This window comes from Bacillus rossius, chromosome 1 (assembly GCF_032445375.1).
Source record: "Bacillus rossius redtenbacheri isolate Brsri chromosome 1, Brsri_v3, whole genome shotgun sequence".
NCBI classification, from domain to species: domain Eukaryota; kingdom Metazoa; phylum Arthropoda; class Insecta; order Phasmatodea; family Bacillidae; genus Bacillus; species Bacillus rossius.
Genome location: NC_086330.1, coordinates 14,894,849 through 14,914,254, shown reverse-complemented (window position 1 = coordinate 14,914,254; position 19,406 = coordinate 14,894,849). Strand labels below are relative to the sequence as shown.

Here is a 19,406-nt window from a genome sequence, read left to right as displayed (position 1 = left end):
TACACTTAGTTGTTATTACCATGAAGGTCATGATTAACCAAAAGTGTACGGGGTTTGTACTTACCTCTTTCTTTTTATGAACTGAAAAAGATATCAAGGCAAAGTATGCTAAGTACAATTTATCCACAAACTTTCTCATTGCCTGTTCGGGTTACAAATATCTATAGACCGGAAAAATTCGCGGATTCATTTTACGATATGCTGTTATCCAAGCAACTGTATCTTTATATTGCTTCTGTGATTGGCTTACAGTTTATCTGAAGGACTTTGAGCCAATGGAAAACCTTCAACCAAAAAAGTATCGAATCGCAAGCGTCCCAGTCGACAGGTGTCACGAGTCAATAGACAATGAGCAGGTGGCATTTTCCTGAGTATGTAGGGAGGGGGTTGTGGAGTCTATCCTAGAGGTCATCGAAAGCGCGAATTTTTCCAGTCTCTACAAATACATATACACAAGTGAAAAGCGCTCTGTGAACTGAAAGAGATTTTCCCCGGACAGCAAGACACTGGGTGCTGATGGCTGAAAGGCTCGTTCACACGAGGCGCTGAAACAGGATAATACAACAAAATTATAAACTTTGCCATTAAAATTCATTTCGCGCACAAATTGCGTGTATATATTCTTAAGGGAGCCTTTCACGAACAAAAGTGTCGCATCCCTAGTAAGTAATATTGAGTTCCACGGAAGCATGCAAGGATGCAACGCAAAGATGGCCGCGTCCATTACGATGCACTCAGTTGCTTCCTCAGCTAAGGGATACATTAGGCTAGAACTCGGATGTAGCCTCTATTTAGACAATTTTGTGATATTGGCATGCTTTTATAAATGAACTCAAAATGTAAAGCCGCTGAATTAACAACAAATATTAAGAGAAAAATTGCCAAACTCTACTTAGACGTAATCGTCTATGATTTGTAGGCCTCCGTTTGCAGTTTGGGAAGGCAACTAATATAAGAATTGTAATTCTTACACTTAACACGTTTATTGATTTACTATGCAATGTTTTGTATTTAAAATAGCACCTTTATAGACAATTAAAACAATTATACATTAATTTGTTAATTATTTAATATTATATTTACTCTTTCATAAGGTCCTAACTGAAAGGGAAAAAAATAGATTTATTAATTTTTTTTATCACAGCTTGGCGAAATAAAATAATGTGGCTGATGAAAAATTACATTTTTTTTAAATGTAGTTAATTTGATCAAATTTACTTTATTTTTCTCATCCCTAAAAATGTTCTTTAAGTTACAGCTGTTGAGAAAAAAAGACGAACAGAACAGCTTTGACTGTTGTTAAAAGAGGAATCATTGTTGCCATGCCGGGTTTGGAAAAAAAAATTTCTTAGTAGTATGGCTAACGAACTGAAACACTGAAAATCTGTAAAAGTACTAGATCCAGTAGGAGAGCAGGTGCTAGCAGTGAAGTAAGGGCAGCCTAAGATGTACATCAAGTTCTGTCCCTGCCCGAACACACCCGAATATTCACCTTCGACCAACCTCGGGATTTGTTTTATTTTTGCGCTGGAAAAAATTAATTCAAATATTAAAAGTGGTGGGTTAGGTTAGCTACTTTAAAACACTATGGACGGGTAGTTAGGTTAGTATAGCTACATTAAAATAAACAGAGAAATATAAATATATATAAATAAACCCAAGGTTGGCCGAAGGTGAATATTCGGGCGTGTTCGTACAGGGACAGAACTTGATGTACATCATAGGCTTCCCGTGAAGTAAGTCCCTGGCTTCGGTGTTCCGAGCGTCGAACAGAACGAGAGGCGCTCGCGGGTACGGACTCGACACATCGATATCTCGCGTCCGTGGACGCTTCCTTCGACGAGCGAGGCGAGTGTTTGGAAGGAGGGGTTGGGAAGGGGGGAAGAGGCGACGCGGAAACAGCGGCGCTGTTGTTCTGTGAGTCGCCGCGGGGGGCAAGCAGCAGCGGCGCGGGGACATCCTGCCAGTCCTGCCAGTCACGCCGGTTCCGCCAGTCACGCCAGTGTGTTTTGGCGCAGGGCGCGTAGTGCTTCACCGGCCGGCGTGCTGCGTCTACCTTCACTTCCGGTCCGCGCGTCTCCCGCCAGGTGAGGCCAGCGGCGACCGTCTCCACTGCTGGTACCCACTGTCGTACTAGATCTAGTAATTTTTATACATTGTCAGTGTTTCAGCACATCTACAAAAAATTGGTTGTCTGTAAAGTCGGTTTACGGACGATAGTTTAACGTGACAACGTCATAACAAAACATTGATGAAATGATTGCATACTTTTATGAATAAAATTGAATCTTTTTTATTGAATTATCACTATTTTGTATGGATACAAAGAAGGAGTGAAATTAAATCTACAATTTAATTGATAAATTTACTTTTATTTGCACTCATTAATTCAAATATGTTTATTACTTTAAGGAACAGATAATTTTAACTATAACTTTTATACATGTTTGCTATTTAACTTCTTCCAATCTGTGTTATTCTGTTAAGGATAGGACGATGATAGGAAAAGTAGAAAACGAATGGGAGTGTTTCAAGTTTAATGTGCCTCGAAAAAGTCAAATCGATGGTTGTTCCAATCGAGTGGAAGAGAGATAAATGCGGTGCAAGCGTAAAATGAGCGTAATGGGACAATGTACGTTACGGGACACTTTTTCGTACGTGCAGCCGGCGTTCATCGATTTATTAGACGTCACGTCAAAATAAAAGCTTTTTTGTGTCTCTTATTTTAAAAAGAACAGCTGCTACTGAAAGAACATTGTTAGCAATGAAAAAAGCCCTTTGGTCAAATTAAATACTTATCAGGTACAGATTTCTAAAGGCGCGGATTTTCCGTAAATGAAATAATAAAATAATGTCGATTTTTTTTTTTTTTTTTTACACCGCAGACGTTCCTCAATTTCACCTTGGAAAGAGCGTTACAAAATTCGTACTGGTTTCTGAGATACTGCCGTTTATAGGTTACGTTGGGTGGCCTGTGCATTGTTGCGGCCGGTGCCATTGTGCTTCAGCGGAGCAACCTGATCACGTGGCTCTCGATAAATTAGTACATGTTTTATTATGTGTTTGGAATTTGTGACGCAGTGGAAGGTAAACAATTTTTTTTTTTAAAAAAATACGTGAGTCCCTACTGTGAATTAAAAACCATGCGTCAACTCTTGACAGGGATATTTTAGGCGTTCCATGCCGCCACGCTTGTAAAAATAGAACGTCCCTGACAAGGTTTGACACTTGGATTTTGGATGCACAGTAGGTACTCACGTACCTGGTCGCACATGAATAACATATTATATAATTTTTATATTTATTTACCTTACACTACGTCACAAAACCCAAATACAATGTATACAAATACAAGTTGTTTGATGTATATGGAGAACTGGAGGAACTAAAGGATCACGTTGATCCACTAACGCTTAATGGCGGCGGCCGCGTCTCTGATCAGGCTACCTATGTAATGTAACCTATATACGGCAATTTCTCAGAAACCATTAAGAATTTAGAAACGCCCTCTTCACGGCAAAAAGAGGAACGCCTGTAATGTAAAAAAACAAATAATTTGGTTGTATGTATATTATTTTATTTACGGAAAAGCAGCGTTGTTAGAAATTTACGACTTGAGATCCTGGCAAAGGCATGGTTCGTGGCGATCGAGAGACACAAAAGGTCCCAGGGGCGAAATAATTTTGTCGGGGCCCCTCTCCCTATTATTTCATGTACAACTTTTCAAACCTCGCGGCTACTGGGATACAGGGCTACTACGCTGTTGGGATACTAGGCTACTGAGCTACTGAAATACTGGAATATTGGGTTACTGAGATACTGGGATACTGGGCTGCCGGTATATTAGGCTACTGGAATACTGTGCTAATGGTATACTAGGCCACTGGAATACTGTGGTATTGGTATACTGGGATACTGGAATAGTGGGTTACTGGGATATTAGGCTACTGGAATACTGGGCTAATGGGATACTAGGCTATTGGGATTTTAGGCTACTGGAATATTGGGCTACTCGGATACTGGGCTACGGGAATACTAGGCTACTGAAATACTGGGCTACGGGAATACTAGGCTACTGAAATACTGGGCTACGGGAATACTAGGCTACTGAAATACTGGGCTACTCGGATACTGGGCTACTGGAATACTGGAATGCCCCGTCGAACGAGGGCGGAACTTGACGCAAACCACCGACGAAGGGAAACGAGATTCTGATAACAGCCACTGTGTTGATAAACTCGCCTCGAAGATGATATCTGGCGGATGGGAGTCGAGCTGTTCCTGTTTGAGAAGGCCTGGTCTAACGCGCTTCTCTGAAGCTGAAGTACAGTGATAACAAGTCTTGCATTCGGATGTTTGTTGATTTACGATTACAATAAACCATTTTATAGTAATAGTTCTGCATTAACTAGCTATGCTATAGCCCGTCCCACTCTTAGATTGCAGTGCACGGCCTATGGCGCGCGCTGTTGCCAAATCTCTAACACATTACGAATTTCAGGAGATGTGTGTCTTTGTAATTCGGATCGAACAAGAAGCATTTTAAGAAATCATATCGTAATTTATAATATTTTATACTATTACACAAATAAATTTGTAATAATGCCACTTTTATGTAAATTTCAAATAAAAACTACCTATTGTAGACGAAAATTTCTTATAGTTTTCTTTTATGTTCTAAAAATCCCACACACACACACACACACACACATATATATATATATATATATATATATATATATATATATATATATATATATATATATATATATATATATATATATATAAAGATCACATTTTCATGGGCGCGATAAATGCCGTATTTTTGGACAAGTCATGTCCAAAATGATAAATAAAATACGGTAATGGAAATTCTCGGTCGAGTAAGTTATGGGAAAAATCCGAAAAATTGGGTCGAAATGGGGAAGATTTTTTGAAAAACAGAAAAATCGCAACAACTCCCATAATATGAATAATATCGCATCCGTTTTAACGTATGATAACTCGGAGTACCTAATGCCAAAAAATGTTTTCGAAATAAATTTTTGATACGACCAGCCATAACTGCATGGGTCGAAAAATATTTTCACCGGACAAAAAAAAAACGTAACTGCCTTAGTAGACACCTTATCAAATCTGTTTAAATTGTTTGTAAATATCATAATTATTTTCCAAAACTTTGTCTAAAACAATGTTTGATAAGATGCTAGGTGTTGAGAAGGATAGAAAAATAATTCAAAATTTTGTACCATGATTTCTATTAAATTCCTTCGTATTTATTTCATACATTTTACATATTATGTTCAAGATTCGATAAAAATATTTTTGTAACAACCATTACTGCAAGGGGAAGAAGAAAATATGGGTGTAAGGATATAAAAATCTCTTTTTGTTCTAATGTAATGAAATATAATCATCAAAATCTTCCTGCGCCTTTAGGCGGTGCCGATAAGGAATTTTTTTTTAACTTTAACTTACAACAAGAATCTGTTCATACACTTTCATTCATGGGAATTTATACGATAAATTTAACGTTAACTTGATTAAGAAATTAATAACATCACATACCTTTTAATCACTATCGCTACCGCTGACCAATGTTGATACCCCTTCCATAAGAGTAGCACAGAGCTGACCAGAAGAATGGTAAGCTTCCTTAATTGCATTGCACACACACATATTTTTTGAAAAATACTCAAATACATTCAACACAATCTTGCGCTCCCTCCCTCGTAGCCTACCGATATAATTTCTTTTCGGTGTTCTAGCTTCCATATTTTATATGTACGTAATAAAAATAAACTTAGAAAATAATATCACGTATGTTAATATATAACTTGTCAAAATTATAACTGTAACGAGTCACTGGACACAACGCGTTGCTTCGTCGCGAGACGCGATACTAACTGGCAGGCTGGTTTTCAGAAATGCGTGTCTAAGGAAATACATGGTTGACTAAGGAAGCCATGTATTTGAAATTGCTTGCAGGACAGAACCCCACTTATCTAAACACACGACCCTGTTTCCTCTTACGACGGCAGCTTGTGAGAGAAACCTCTATTGCAGCGCGCTCTTGTACTGATAAGACACATCTTTAACAGATATTTACACGGAAACTGTAGAAGCAATTGAGATGGAGCTGCTTTTAAAAACTAATTCAATTCATTGTGAACATTTTTCACGCTTTCGTCCCCCATCTATCTTTAATAGAAAAAACGTTTTCCGCTGGTCAACTTTTTGATGTGTCAGTTTGTGAGAAAATGCATTTCAATATATTAAAAAAATTATTTAAGTGAAACCTGTACAGTTTTTGTCTTAACATTTGTTCGGTGGCGTCCTAAGGCATTAATTTATTGTTAAAAAAAATCTGAATGAAATACACATGTATGTTTCTTTTTTCGATGTGAAACATCTCGGAATACTTCAAAACAGTTCGCAGTGAATAATTTATGTTTTTTAATTTTTTCGGACACTTAAAATATTGTTAAGTATTCAAAATAAGCATTGCCTGGTGCGTATTTCGATGCTATACAATATGAAAAAAAGCTTGGTCCAAAAATTAAAATTTTAGTTTCGTTTGATGTTTGGCAACAACGCAAGAAGAAACGACAGCGCTAACGGCAATCGGCGTGTGTTAGAGAGAGAGAGAGAGAATGCGCCCATTTACTTCCACACTGCAATCTAAGAATTGGATGCTCTATAATCTTGGGGGGAAAGAAGGAAAATGTAGCGACATTTCGACGTCGTAAATAAATGATTATTTTTTGACCTAATAAGTCTTTTAAATCGGGATGCCAGTCTCAAAAGTAGAGTTAAACGAAAATTGTATAGATTTTAGAATCTTTTAAAATATAAACCGGGCAAAATATATTTGAGTTTCTCATATATATATTTTATAGGTGTGTTTTTGGAGGTCTGAAGTGAGTGGTATTGATTGTTGAAACGCCCAACCATATTCCCCCTCAAAGAAAAGCTGTTTATCCAATGTTCCTCCCGCAGAAAAGTTTTCAAAAGACGATGTTTTAGTACGTAATTTTTGGCTATCTGATGACCCGTGCGTTTTTTTTTTTTGTTTTTAAACATGAAATTTCAGAATTAAGCTTACACTATGAACATACTACTGCTTATCACTGAGCTGTAATGCGTGTTCAAAGAAGAAAAAAAAAAGTCTTGTGTGGATTCCGGTTGGGGTCGGCAACATTAAAAATTTTTTGACGTGACGTCTAATAAATCGATGAACGCTGGCTGCACGCACGAAAAAGTGTCCCATAACGCACATTGTCCCGTTACGTTGTATCCCGTTACGCTCATTGTACGCTTGCGCCGCATCTATCTCTCTTCCACGCGATTGGAACAACCATCGATTTGACTTTTTCGAGGCACATTAAACTTGAAACACTCCCATTCGTTTCCTACTTTTCCTATCATTTTCCTATCCTTGACAGAATAACACAGATTGGAAGAAGTTAAATAGCAAACATGTATAAAATTTATAGTTAAAATAATCTGTTCGTTAAAGTAATAAACATATTTGAATTAATGAGTGCAAATAAAAGTAAATTTATCAATTAAATAGTAGATTTCATTTCACTCCTTCTTTGTATCCATACAAAATAGTGATAATTCAATAAAAATGATTCAATTTTATTCATAAAAGTATGCAATCTTTTCATTAATGTTTTGTTATGACGTTGTCACGTTAAACTATCGTTTGTAAACAGACTTTACAGACAACCAATTATTTTCTTGAGATTGTAAAAAAAATCGATGATTATGGCAAAATTCTGTTTTATTTCGACCGCGACGCTGTACGAGATGGGCAGCACACTTGGGGAAGTTTCTGGACTGTTCTCGCGTCTCGACTCCACATCGGCGAACCAGTTCTAGTTCCGCTAGCGCGTCTACGCAAGCGTCGCCATTTGTCTTCTCTCCCTTCCCCCTCCATCTCTTCTTGTCTTCCTCGACAGAGGAATGAGGAATTCCGCCTGCGTAAGCAGTCCCTGCGAATGTGTTTTGTATTTATGGAAGGAGGGGGGGAGGGGAGGAGAGACAAGGGAAAAAGACGCTTACGTGTCCAGACGTGTCAGCCGGAAAGAGCTGTCGGTGATTTCAGCTTACACACCATACCAGTGTTGCCAGACGTACCCAAGTTGGGCACAGTAGTAGTGCTTCCATATTTATTTTCATGTCACCCTTTATGAATTGCACATAACTCTTCAACCGATTGCTGCGACTCTTATCCTGAAAGGATCATCAGTGTCTTTAATATCTGTCATATGTCATAGTGATCAGAAAATCTGTTTACAATGTGTCTTGACAGTTTCATCTGACTGTTGACACAAGTCAATGCAAGAACTGGTTGCATTGTGTAAAAATAACTGCATTAAATTTTTGCTTACTATGTCTGTACCCGCCATCCGAGAAGGTCCGCTCGGGTACGCATATGCACCCGAAATTAGCAAACTAAATAGTCACAAAACATTTAACAATACTCACTTGTAATGGAAGACCAATCGTGGTGGAAAAAAAAAACAGCCTTTTCCTAGAGCGTAACGCACTGACATTAAACATATCTGCCTTTTTTGAAAACAGCCTCGGCTACGCTATATTCCTAAGAATCTCTGGAGAACCACAGGATCAAGTTATAGCTAGTATCCAGTGAACAGTAGGTTGGCAACTACAAAATTGGGAATATCATTTAAAACAGTCTTGGCTACACTGTTAAAGTACAACATAGATTTAATTCGCCATATTCATATTACAGGTAATACTTTTACAATTAATTTGCACCTATCATTTCTCACATGGTTAAGATGAATCATTTTAAAATCCTACACATGGACCGTAGCAGTAGAGCCAATATTGCATTTAAAAGATAAAATTTTATGTTGTCACGCTATTGTGCGATCTAACAGAATAGCGCTTATGATATTTGTATTTGAAGAAGACAGCAATATTTTGTTTTCATACTTTTTTTTTGTGTATCTACCTGCATGACACCCGAACTGAGAAATTATTTTATCCGAAAGTACCCGAATGTAGAAGTGAGTGCATACAAATTGTGTGTTCTGTGGCTGGCAACAACACTGCGCCAGACGAACAAGAGCAAGGGGCTAACACTATAGCGTGCCTCGTCCTTTGATCCCAGTGTACATTTTAATGGGCATTTACTCTCTTTCCAATGCACTTCGGCCATTGACGATATCCTTTTGTCATCAAATATATCCAAAAACACAAAAGTGTTAGACAAAACTATATAATAGTTAGAAAAGTTATACTTCCATGTCGTAATAAACTAACTTAAATTTTGCATGCAAATAACTAATAGAAATAAAATGATAAGGATTGAAGCGATGTTATAAATAAGGTGGGTACAGTATAAATACAACCAAACAAAAAAATTAATTAAATACTCGGTGTGTAAAATTAATTTTATAATTAAGTAAAATATTTTTGATTAATTTTAATTAACAATGAAAATCAATAAATATGCTTAGCGTTTATTCTAATTTATTAGTTTTAATTCTTTATTAAATAATAATGTAATAATCCATAATTTATACTTCAAATAAATTATACATATGGGAACATAACTTTACTTATATAAATCACTTGAAAAGGTTTATAGAAACAATTTCTATCGCTAATATTCACAATATAATTTTTTGTAATTATATGAACCAGTATTAAATATCAATCGCTAAAGTATATGATTTTAAAGCACATACCTATAATGTTTATTTGTTTGTAGCTCTTTTTTTTGTATGAAGATTGTTTTTTTCATCCTGTGAAAATTTCGTTTGCATGGTGCGCACGCATCGTAAAAATTCACTGACTTTTTTTATAACGTGCCTAAAAAAGTATACTTTCAAAAAAATATTTTCAAAAGGAAAATTTGAAATGATAATTTAAAGAATTTTGGAAATACATTTCCTTGTTGTATTTCATCAAGAGCAATATCTGGGTACGTGTGTAGACAGATACCCGCTGGCAACCCCGCCACCCCCAGGAGGGACTATCGAATAAGGGAATTTCGCCAACAAACGCCTCTCTTTAATTACTCCGTGAACAAGAGAATGGCGCTCTGTGCAGTACGCTTGCACGCGGAGCTTGCCTTGCTTCTGACCCGGGTCCGGACAGAGGCTGTGACGAGTGTCTTGCAACAGGTCGTGGACTACCTGTTGCCCTGTGTGCTCGAGCATTTCCGCCTCTAACGACCTCACCGCCTAGTCGGGGATGTAGGCAAGCAAAGCGGAATGATAAGTGCGATTTTTTATTTTTTTTTGGAAATGGAACAGAAATATATCAGCTTTCCAGTACTAAACAGCGCACATTAATAAGTATTATAAAACAAAATAAAGTACAATTAATTATTGAATATTTGATAATCTTTTTCTTGGTTTAAAAAAATTATGCTTGAATGAAACATGAATCAAAAAATTAATATCTTTGCCAATTTTCGTAGGAAATACGTAGTATTATATACAATATAGTATATATATTTATATGTATGTATCTATGTATGTATGCAAAAATTATCATAGCTCTGTGTTGTATAAGTTACAATATCTTACTTTTAATATTATTATCTATTTTTTTTTGCATCTGGTTTCCAAAGGGATCCATTGTAAAAGTACAGAAAATATCTTCTGTGTAATAAGTGATCAGATTTTTTTCTCGAAAAAAGACATGTTCCTAAATCCATAAACCGATGAAAAATACTTAAAAAAAAAGTGTATTGACCGAATCACGCACGATCCATAGAGAAAGTGGAACGTGGTATCACCGACACCAGCCAATGAACACACACAAAACGTAGGTTTGACTGAGCACACGTTTGTGAATGAGTTGATTGGTCACGCTACGAAGGCTTAGAAGTAGAGACTGGAAAAATTAGCGTTTTCAATGACCTCTAGGATAGACTCCACGATCCTCTATGCACTCGGCCAAATTACGCCTGGTCATTGGCTACTGACTCGTGACATCTTTTAACTGGGTTTGCTCGTGATTACATACTTGTTCTGCTTAGAGTTTTTCATTGGCTCAGAGTCCTTCAGATAAACTGTGGCCCAATCGATGAAGCAGCAAGAAGGTAATAGAGTTTTGATTCTAGCCTGTCGCGAAATGAATCCGCGTTTTTTTTCCGGTCTCTACTTAGAAGTCAAGAGCAATCTCACACAACTCACGCGAAGAAATCGAATACAACGCGGAGAGAAAGTAAAATGCGGAATCACCCATTGGATGTTAAGACTTGACTAGATTGTGCTCTGTATCACACAAGATCTCTTGCAAAATTATATAAGTATTTTTTTTTAAATATTGTATCGTGACTGTACACGAGGCCACAGAAAATATGAAGTCACTAAAAGTATTATTGTTTAGTTCGCCATCTTAGTTTTTTTCCTCTTCCTGCAGTTTTAGTGGTCCCTTTTTGGAATCGTCACAATCTGTTCTTTCTTCTAATAGTCGATTCTTGCAATTCCGAACGTATATATTTTGCCATATGCCTCAAAATTGAAATTTTTCGTACTATTATTTTTTAATTTTGTCTCGTAGTTGTTATATCGTAAACTTTTTTCACCTTTCCAAACGTGGGTTTGCTAGTTCACTATTGCCTGCACAAATTGAATTTTATTTTATTCAGCTTGGTTAACGCGTGTGTCCAATATCTGCTCCGGAATCGAACGTTCGAGAAATATGCCTATTAGTCCTAGCGACCTGTAATTATATAAAAATAAATATTTTGACCCTTCCTATGTATATGTGCAACTCGAAAATACTAATCCTAGTTTAATTTTTAAAACGTTTCAAAATCCATTCTATTTTCGTTATACTGTATACTTTTGAAACTAGTATCCCTATTTATAAGACGTAGTCACGTCAAAAAAAAAAGGCTAATAATTCAAGGCGATACAGTACTATCATTGTAAAAGATTAGATACTTAATTAGTTTCTAGGAAGGGAACGACCAATCTTCTGGGAAACATTGCGACATGCCTGTCGTATTGCGCAACAAAACATTTCTTTAGACTGTGCTCAAGTTTTCGTTACGACTGCCATACAACTTTGTGTGTGTGTGAGTGAGAGAGAGAGAGTAGCAAACAGGAAAGAAGGCACATAAACCGTGGTCGTAATTCTTTGTAGCCGCTGTAAAACATAACTCAGCCGTGACTTTGAACGTGTAACTCCCTGTAGGTGTTTGAAACGATCGCCATAACGATGCAAGAGTCGACATGACAATTAGTAAAGCTATTTTTGGGGATATCTCTCATCACGCTTGATGTTTACAAGATTAGTTATAGCAAATAACCAACGTTGTAAAACCCTATACAACGCGTAATGCCCTAATTATCTCTCCTTGATGTGGTCTGTTTTTTCACCCTGACACATGATTGTAGATATCAGTGGTTTTAAATTTATTCCGTGGCATTGCTTAAAATTCAGAAAACAACTCATTGGTGGCGAGACCTGCAAAACTCACCTTTTTGTTTGGAGCCAGGTTAGACCGTATACCATTATACGTTTCAACGGCATTTTCATTGGGTCCTCGTTTAAGACCGGAAAACTAAGCAGATTCAAGACGCGATAGGTTAAAATTCAAATATTTATATCTTTGAACGGTTTGTGATATTTAGTAACAGTTAATCTGGAGGTATTTGGGCCAATGAGAAGCGTTCAACCAATGATGTATCGAATACAGACTTACCCAGTTGAGAAGTCTTACTAGTCAGCGGCCAAAGAACACGTAGCATTTGCTGGAGTCTCCAATAGCATTGTTGAGTCTATCCTGGAGGTCATTGTTATTTTTCCCTTCCCTGCTTAAAGTCCAACGTAGGCTATATTATATTTAATTTATGAGCACCGAGTTTGTGGCCAAATGTTATGGGGTACACTGTAACGTAGTTAATATCACTAAGCATTAGGAGAACCTTAAGATGTAAGGTGCACGCCTAGCCAGGAGTGTATTTGTGTTAGTGAAGCCAGACGAATCCTCGAATTTTCGGGGTCTTTCTAAGGCCGGTATTCCGAGGCACGAAAATAAGGTATAGGTGTACCCTAACCATATTCCTAGTACACAATATGACACGGCTAGTCCCTTATTTTTAGGCAACGGATTTTGGTGACCTATCCGTTGCCGTTCTGTTGCCCAATTCCGCGCATGCGCAGAGCTCACTTTTCAGTTGATTTGATCCAGATGGCGGACCCGCGTCTGGTGCCATTAACTCGTATATAGTTATTTTTGGTGTGCCGAATGAAACTTAATGACAGCGAAACTCTCCTGGAATACATTGTTTTTACACTTTAATGGTCATAAAAACAAAGAATCGCAACTTTAAAAGTACTTCACAAAATAAAAATTGAAAAATTACTCCATTCAATTCGCGCGATAGTGCAGGTATCTGTAGGAATTTTGGCATAGCAAACGTATTGATGGTTGCCAAACGTCCGCTAGAATGCATTGAAATCGGTTTCTAGCCTGGTGCAGGCCACAGTTTATTTAAACGGTTGATTTTTAGTTTGGACACGTTCTGTAATACGGGTCTGCGAGTTAGGTTTCGGTTGTATCCCAACAATGTAAGTGCTCATTCACTACCTTACCCGAATGTCTTGGAATTTCGCCCTTAAGATTACTCTATTTACATGCGTACATATGCAGTGGGCAGTGGCGGATCCAAGGGGGGGGCACCAGGGGCAAGTGCCCCCCCCCCCCCGAAAAACCAATTGTCTGCTACATTAATATTGCCGACAAAAATGATTGTTTCTGAAACCAATAACATATTTTAATATAATTAATGAATTTCTTGTAGAATCATAAAATCTGGTGCTTGGATGTTATGTGTAGTGTGAGTAGATTAAATACAAATTTAGTAATTTTAAGACATTTTTTCTCTGGCTTCTCTGAGATCCTATAGTGCCCCCTCCGAGGTGAACCTCTGGATCCGCCACTGGCAGTGGGTCGCTTGGTGTCAGGTTGGCAGCGTGGCCGGCCAGCAACGGGTTGGCAACATTGCTATTTCGACACGTCGCTGAAGTCCCTTCCCGATGATGACTGACGTCTGCGCTCGACCCGTCACGCCCATGCGAGCAGCCGGCCGGCGAACCGGCCTCGTGACCCTGCCTGTGTCAGTCAAGCGCCAGACATCCGACTGCTGATGCCGAGGTCCCATTACAGCCCGTTCTTCCGCGAACACGCCAGCGAACATGTATATAAAAAAAATTGGTTGTCTGTAAAGTCGGTTTACGGAGGTTGGTTTAACGTGACGTCATAACAAAACATTGATGAAATGATTACATACCTTTATGAATAAAATTGAATCATTTTTATTGAATTATCACTATTTTGTATGGATACAAAGAAGGAGTGAAATGAAATCTACAATTTAATTGATAAATTTACTTTTATTTGCACTCATTAATTCAAATATGTTTATTACTTTAACGAAGAGATTATTTTAGCTATAACTTTTATACATGTTTGCTATTTAACTTCTTCCAATCTGTGTTGTTCTGTTAAGGATAGGACGATGATAGGAAAAGTGGGAAACGAATGGGAGTGTTTCAAGTTTAAGGCTGTTCAAGAGGTCCAAAAATCGTCCCTACTTCAGAATGACTTCAAACTGATACATCACTCACAATAGCATGAAAACTGATGGCCGAACACCCTGACAGCGCTGTATAAGACTCAGGGTCGCGCCGACAAGGGGTGGGGGAGGATGTGACAGACAACAACTCGGAGCTCAGAGCCCACTGATCGCTGGTCGCCTTGTCGTGTCGTGGCTCGGCGCCTGGCTCGCTGGCCAGCAGTGCGCGGCTTCACACGTGTTCCTGCTCCACACGTGCCATCTCGAATATACTTCCTAGTTTCTGTTTAATGATGCTTCATCCACACGCATACGGCCTGTGCAATATGAAAGCTTATATAACTTTTATAGTTATAGGCATAAATTCTTTACTTGCTTTTTGTCTACATTCAATATTACAGAGGTGTCATCGCATTTAGCCTAGGTGAGCAGGGTGACGCTAATACATGTAATGACATTTTTTTTTAAAATCATGTTTTATTAACGTTACCCGATTTATGCAATAACTATTTTTAGAGGATGGCGCACAAGCTAACACGAAAATAAATTACATATTTAATGTAATAAGGTAGTTAGAGATATCATTGATGTGTCAGTCAGTTACACATAGCACGCCGACATCTCTCCACGGCAATCCGGGTATCTGGACAAATACCACTTGAGATGTTTGGTGTTTGAGAGACGCGGTGAACGCTGTGAGTCTGAGCGGTGACGCATCATTTGCATCTCGCCGCTCGTCAGCGCCGTTTTGAAAATATTAAAAGTACTTTGTAGTTGTCACTACAACACTAATATAGAGTGGCACATTGACAAATATTTTAAGTAAGAAAATATATTGTAAATAAAAAACAAATGCACCAGACAATTCAACATTTCCCCTCTGTGATAGTTGTGCTGCACACGGAAAACCGGTGATCATACTTGCAAAGTGAGGTACTGATATTTTTCCTGCTTATTTTGGGATAACTGGCAAGATAAATCTTGGCCGTTTTCTTCAGCAATTTTTTTGAACGCCTGCTGCGTTCATTTTTGCTGTCAGATATTTTTCCCAGGCCTGAAAGTCATTAATATCAAAGTAAAAATGATTTCAGTATTGAAGGAAAATATAATGCTGTTGTTGGCTAACTACATTTATTTAAGTTCATATAAGTAATGCTTATTCTTAACGTTCATAATATTCGTGTTAATTAGTGTGTCGTTATTTATTAATGCTGAGGCTATTACACTTAGTAGTTTGGTGATATTTGTTCTACAATATAATGCAATGGAATGTAACCTGGTATTATTTCTTTCATGGAAACGCAAAGTACGTGCGCAATGCACTAGGCAAAGAAACGTAATCATCATTGATAATAATAATTGTAACACCTGTTCAATTGAAGTTTCGTGTTTTCAAAATGTCTCATGTCATAACGGGAGTGTTCATAACGGAAAATATCTCTTCGAGTTGACTGTAGCCAATTCCAATGGTCACAGCTCCCCAAACAGCAGCATCATTGATATCATCAGCCTGGTTTTTATTGTCAGAAGTTATGTGTTGAACTTGGTCGCAGGATGCACATACAAATTGCCATGTATAAAAAAAACCGAACGGGTTTCTTTGTGGAAATTAAATTTTCCCATGGTACATTCCTTTTTGTGGGATTTAAGTGATTCCATTTGTTAGATTATATGTGCAATATCGACACATCTATTACCACACAGCTGTTTGGTGACAGGAATGTGATAGTCGTCTTTTTCAACTATCAACTTAGGTAAGTCACCATCAGACTCCTCAGATAAGTCATTGTGCCCATTTTCTGTTGTGTCACCAATTTCTTAGCCGACATCACGAGTAACAGGCGATTTGCCTAACGGTGGTTTGCCTAAACATGAATTCGTTACGGCGTTTTGCCTAACGGCGTTTCGCCTAAAAGGCGTTTTGCCTAAAATTAGGCAAAACGCCTTTAGGCAAAACGACACATGCCCGACATCACTACTGGATAGCAATGGCTCAACTAAAACATCTTGTTTCCTGCATGGCCTGTAAAAAGAAAGGAATAGATATGAATATGCCAATATACATGTATTTAAAAGATGGTTTTGTTTCATGGTAAGTAATTTGTTTTAGAGCTAAGGGTAGCTCCACTAAGACACCTTCCGGTAGTTAAATATAGCCTGTGACAATTCTGAGTTGATGAGCATGCAACGAATCCATGAAGGAATAAAATATCTAAAAAGTAATATGATTTATGTAGTGCTTATTATTAAATTGTACGAACATATTACCATTGTTATGCTGCTTCATTTAAAATATTGCAGCATATTTTTAAAGAGAGTTAATATTTAACTGAACTATTAGACCTCGTTGTTCTAAACAAATGCGATTTCTTGTAATTATCTTGTAATTTTTTTAGCATCGCATGCGCAATGATACTAATAACGATATTTGTAAATGAGTTTAGTAGTTCTTTAGATCCTGTTTTATTATTTTTAGGGAATAACTCAAGTACATTAAAATGTTTTACGCGATATGTACATATGTACATGTGGAAACTGCTTATTACGTAGAAAAACTTTGATAATAACCATTAGTACAGCATTTTCACCTCAAACCGCATAATTCAAATATGGCAGAAACAACACAGATAAAATAATAATCACTTATTTATTTATTTTATGATATATGGTGCCATTGAACAGCGTGAGACAAAAAGTGCCTCCCACAATGCAGATAACATAAAGAAAAAGAATGAAAAGAAACACCCTACACACAAGATGTACTACAAAACGCTATTACTGACGTCGAAGAGACAAACAAGAGATAACAAATATAAAAAATATATATATTATTAATCAAACACACCAGACGTATTTAATGTTATTTATGTGTTGATTCCAGTTAGAATTACATTTGTCAGTACTTTATTAGCATAGGCCTATATAGCGTAAGTTATTTAACTTAATTAAATGTAAGTAAAAATGTCAATGTTACATGGCATGCATGATTATGTGCAATGGAAAACGATGGGACCTACAATATTGACCATCACTGAGAGAAAGAAATGATTTCGAGGATCATAATTTTCCCTATCAACAAACTAATACGTTGAATTGTGTGAAATAAATATATGGCTGTTTAAATTAAATTATGATTTGCCCCAAAAATGGAATGTTTGTTTTCACACAGCTTAGGTGATGTTTATGGCTGCATTCACAAATAATTTTATGCTCATAAAATATTAAGGATTTGAACATGGCCATACATGTTCGTACACAGTGTAAAATAAACCTTATATGTTGCATCACTATAAAAATAAACTGTAGGATGTTTAATCGAACTTCTAGTCTGGGACCACGTGTTTAGGAGTCAGTTTATAAGAGATAATGCCGGTTTAAAATGCTTATTAAAAATTTAATGTTATTAATGGATGTATATTATCGCTTAAATGGTATTAGCGTGTGTACGTTAATCCACGTTTCATTTATTATCTTATTTTCGTAGAAAATATATCATCTTCCCATTTTATTATTTAATTAAGTTTAAATAAAAACATCGACAAACACAATAAATAATTTTTAAATAAATAAACAACAAATAATTTTTATTTACACAGAAGTTCCGAACAAATCTTCAATGTGTAAAGGCCTATCCGAACCAAGATACTCAAAATGACCAATACTATTTCGATGTAAATGCAGGCCGGTACTCATAAAACTGATTTGGTTGTCACCAAAACCCCTAAACAGGGTGCTTCGTTTATTTACTGAAAACAAAATATTTATTTGCCTCTACCACGATGTACGTAATTGTTATTGCAAAGATGTTTATTACGCGCATGTATCTGTCGATGATGTAGGAACAACCAAACAGATGTTTGGATAAGGAAATTATTTTAAAATATTTTATTTCGTTCGTACAAAGGAACGGACAGAACAAACACATGTTAGTGTGTGAAACTAAGTATTGTTTGAAATTAAAAACATTCATTTCTATATATATATATATATATATATATATTTATATATATATTTATATATATATCCAATACTACTATAGAACTACGTATTTATATCTGAGCATCCTATTTTGCCCTCCTACCACATTAATGTGGCAATAAAAAAGTGACATGGGATAATGAATAACATGGCACCACTAAAAAACAAACATCCTTTCTAGAAAAATAATATTTTACGCGAATTGTTTTACATTTTAATCTTACCTCTTCAATTGAAGATTCGTGAGATCGAAATTTTTCTTCAGAAATGTTAGGCACGTCCATCACAGATGGTAGCTCTTTGATTAGGCTGTGTCCAATCCCTATGGATATAGCACCCCAAACCAGAGCATCATTGATGTCGTCACAATACTCCGGTTCGTGAGATGTAATTTATTTGGTTTGGTTGCATGCATCACACTGGAATGTCCAAGTCGAAAAGAGGCCACTGCGACTTTCTGACATGAAAACAAATTTCCCTAACGTACATATTTTCTTATGGTCTTCCAGTAGAGCCATTTTCATTAGATGGGCAATATTCACACATCTGTTTCCTCGAAGCCTCTCTTCCAAGAAAATGTAGTTAATGTCGTGCTCAACAATAAAATCAGGAAACTCGCTTTCTTCACCACTACCTTTGAATATATATACTGTATAGAAGTCGCCAGCCCAGGTTAAAATTTCTAATACGGTTTTGAGGTAGTTGGTTAATTCACCGCCGCAATCGCCACCATCTCTAGGGCATCGACTTGTGGTGGTCCCTAGCGGACAAGTGTCAAACTCTTCAAACACCCCTTCCCCCTCATGTTGAACGACCTTGAGCTGCAGTGAATGATGCATGGGGGGT

General features: G+C 37.0%; 1 protein-coding gene across 3 annotated transcripts in view; it reads left to right on the top strand.

The window, feature by feature from the left end:
• The first annotated feature begins 1,924 nt into the window (after window positions 1-1,924).
• Window positions 1,925-19,406, top strand: part of LOC134532663 (MFS-type transporter SLC18B1-like) — a 106,059-nt gene continuing 88,577 nt past the window's right edge. Inside the window, exon 1 of one of the 3 annotated variants that reach the window (XM_063369342.1) lies at window positions 1,925-2,087. The gene's annotated coding sequence lies outside the window, so the exon portion shown is untranslated. Of the gene's footprint in view, window positions 2,119-19,406 lie in introns of all 3 variants that reach the window. The other 2 variants (XM_063369360.1, XM_063369369.1) reach the window with 2 other exon arrangements.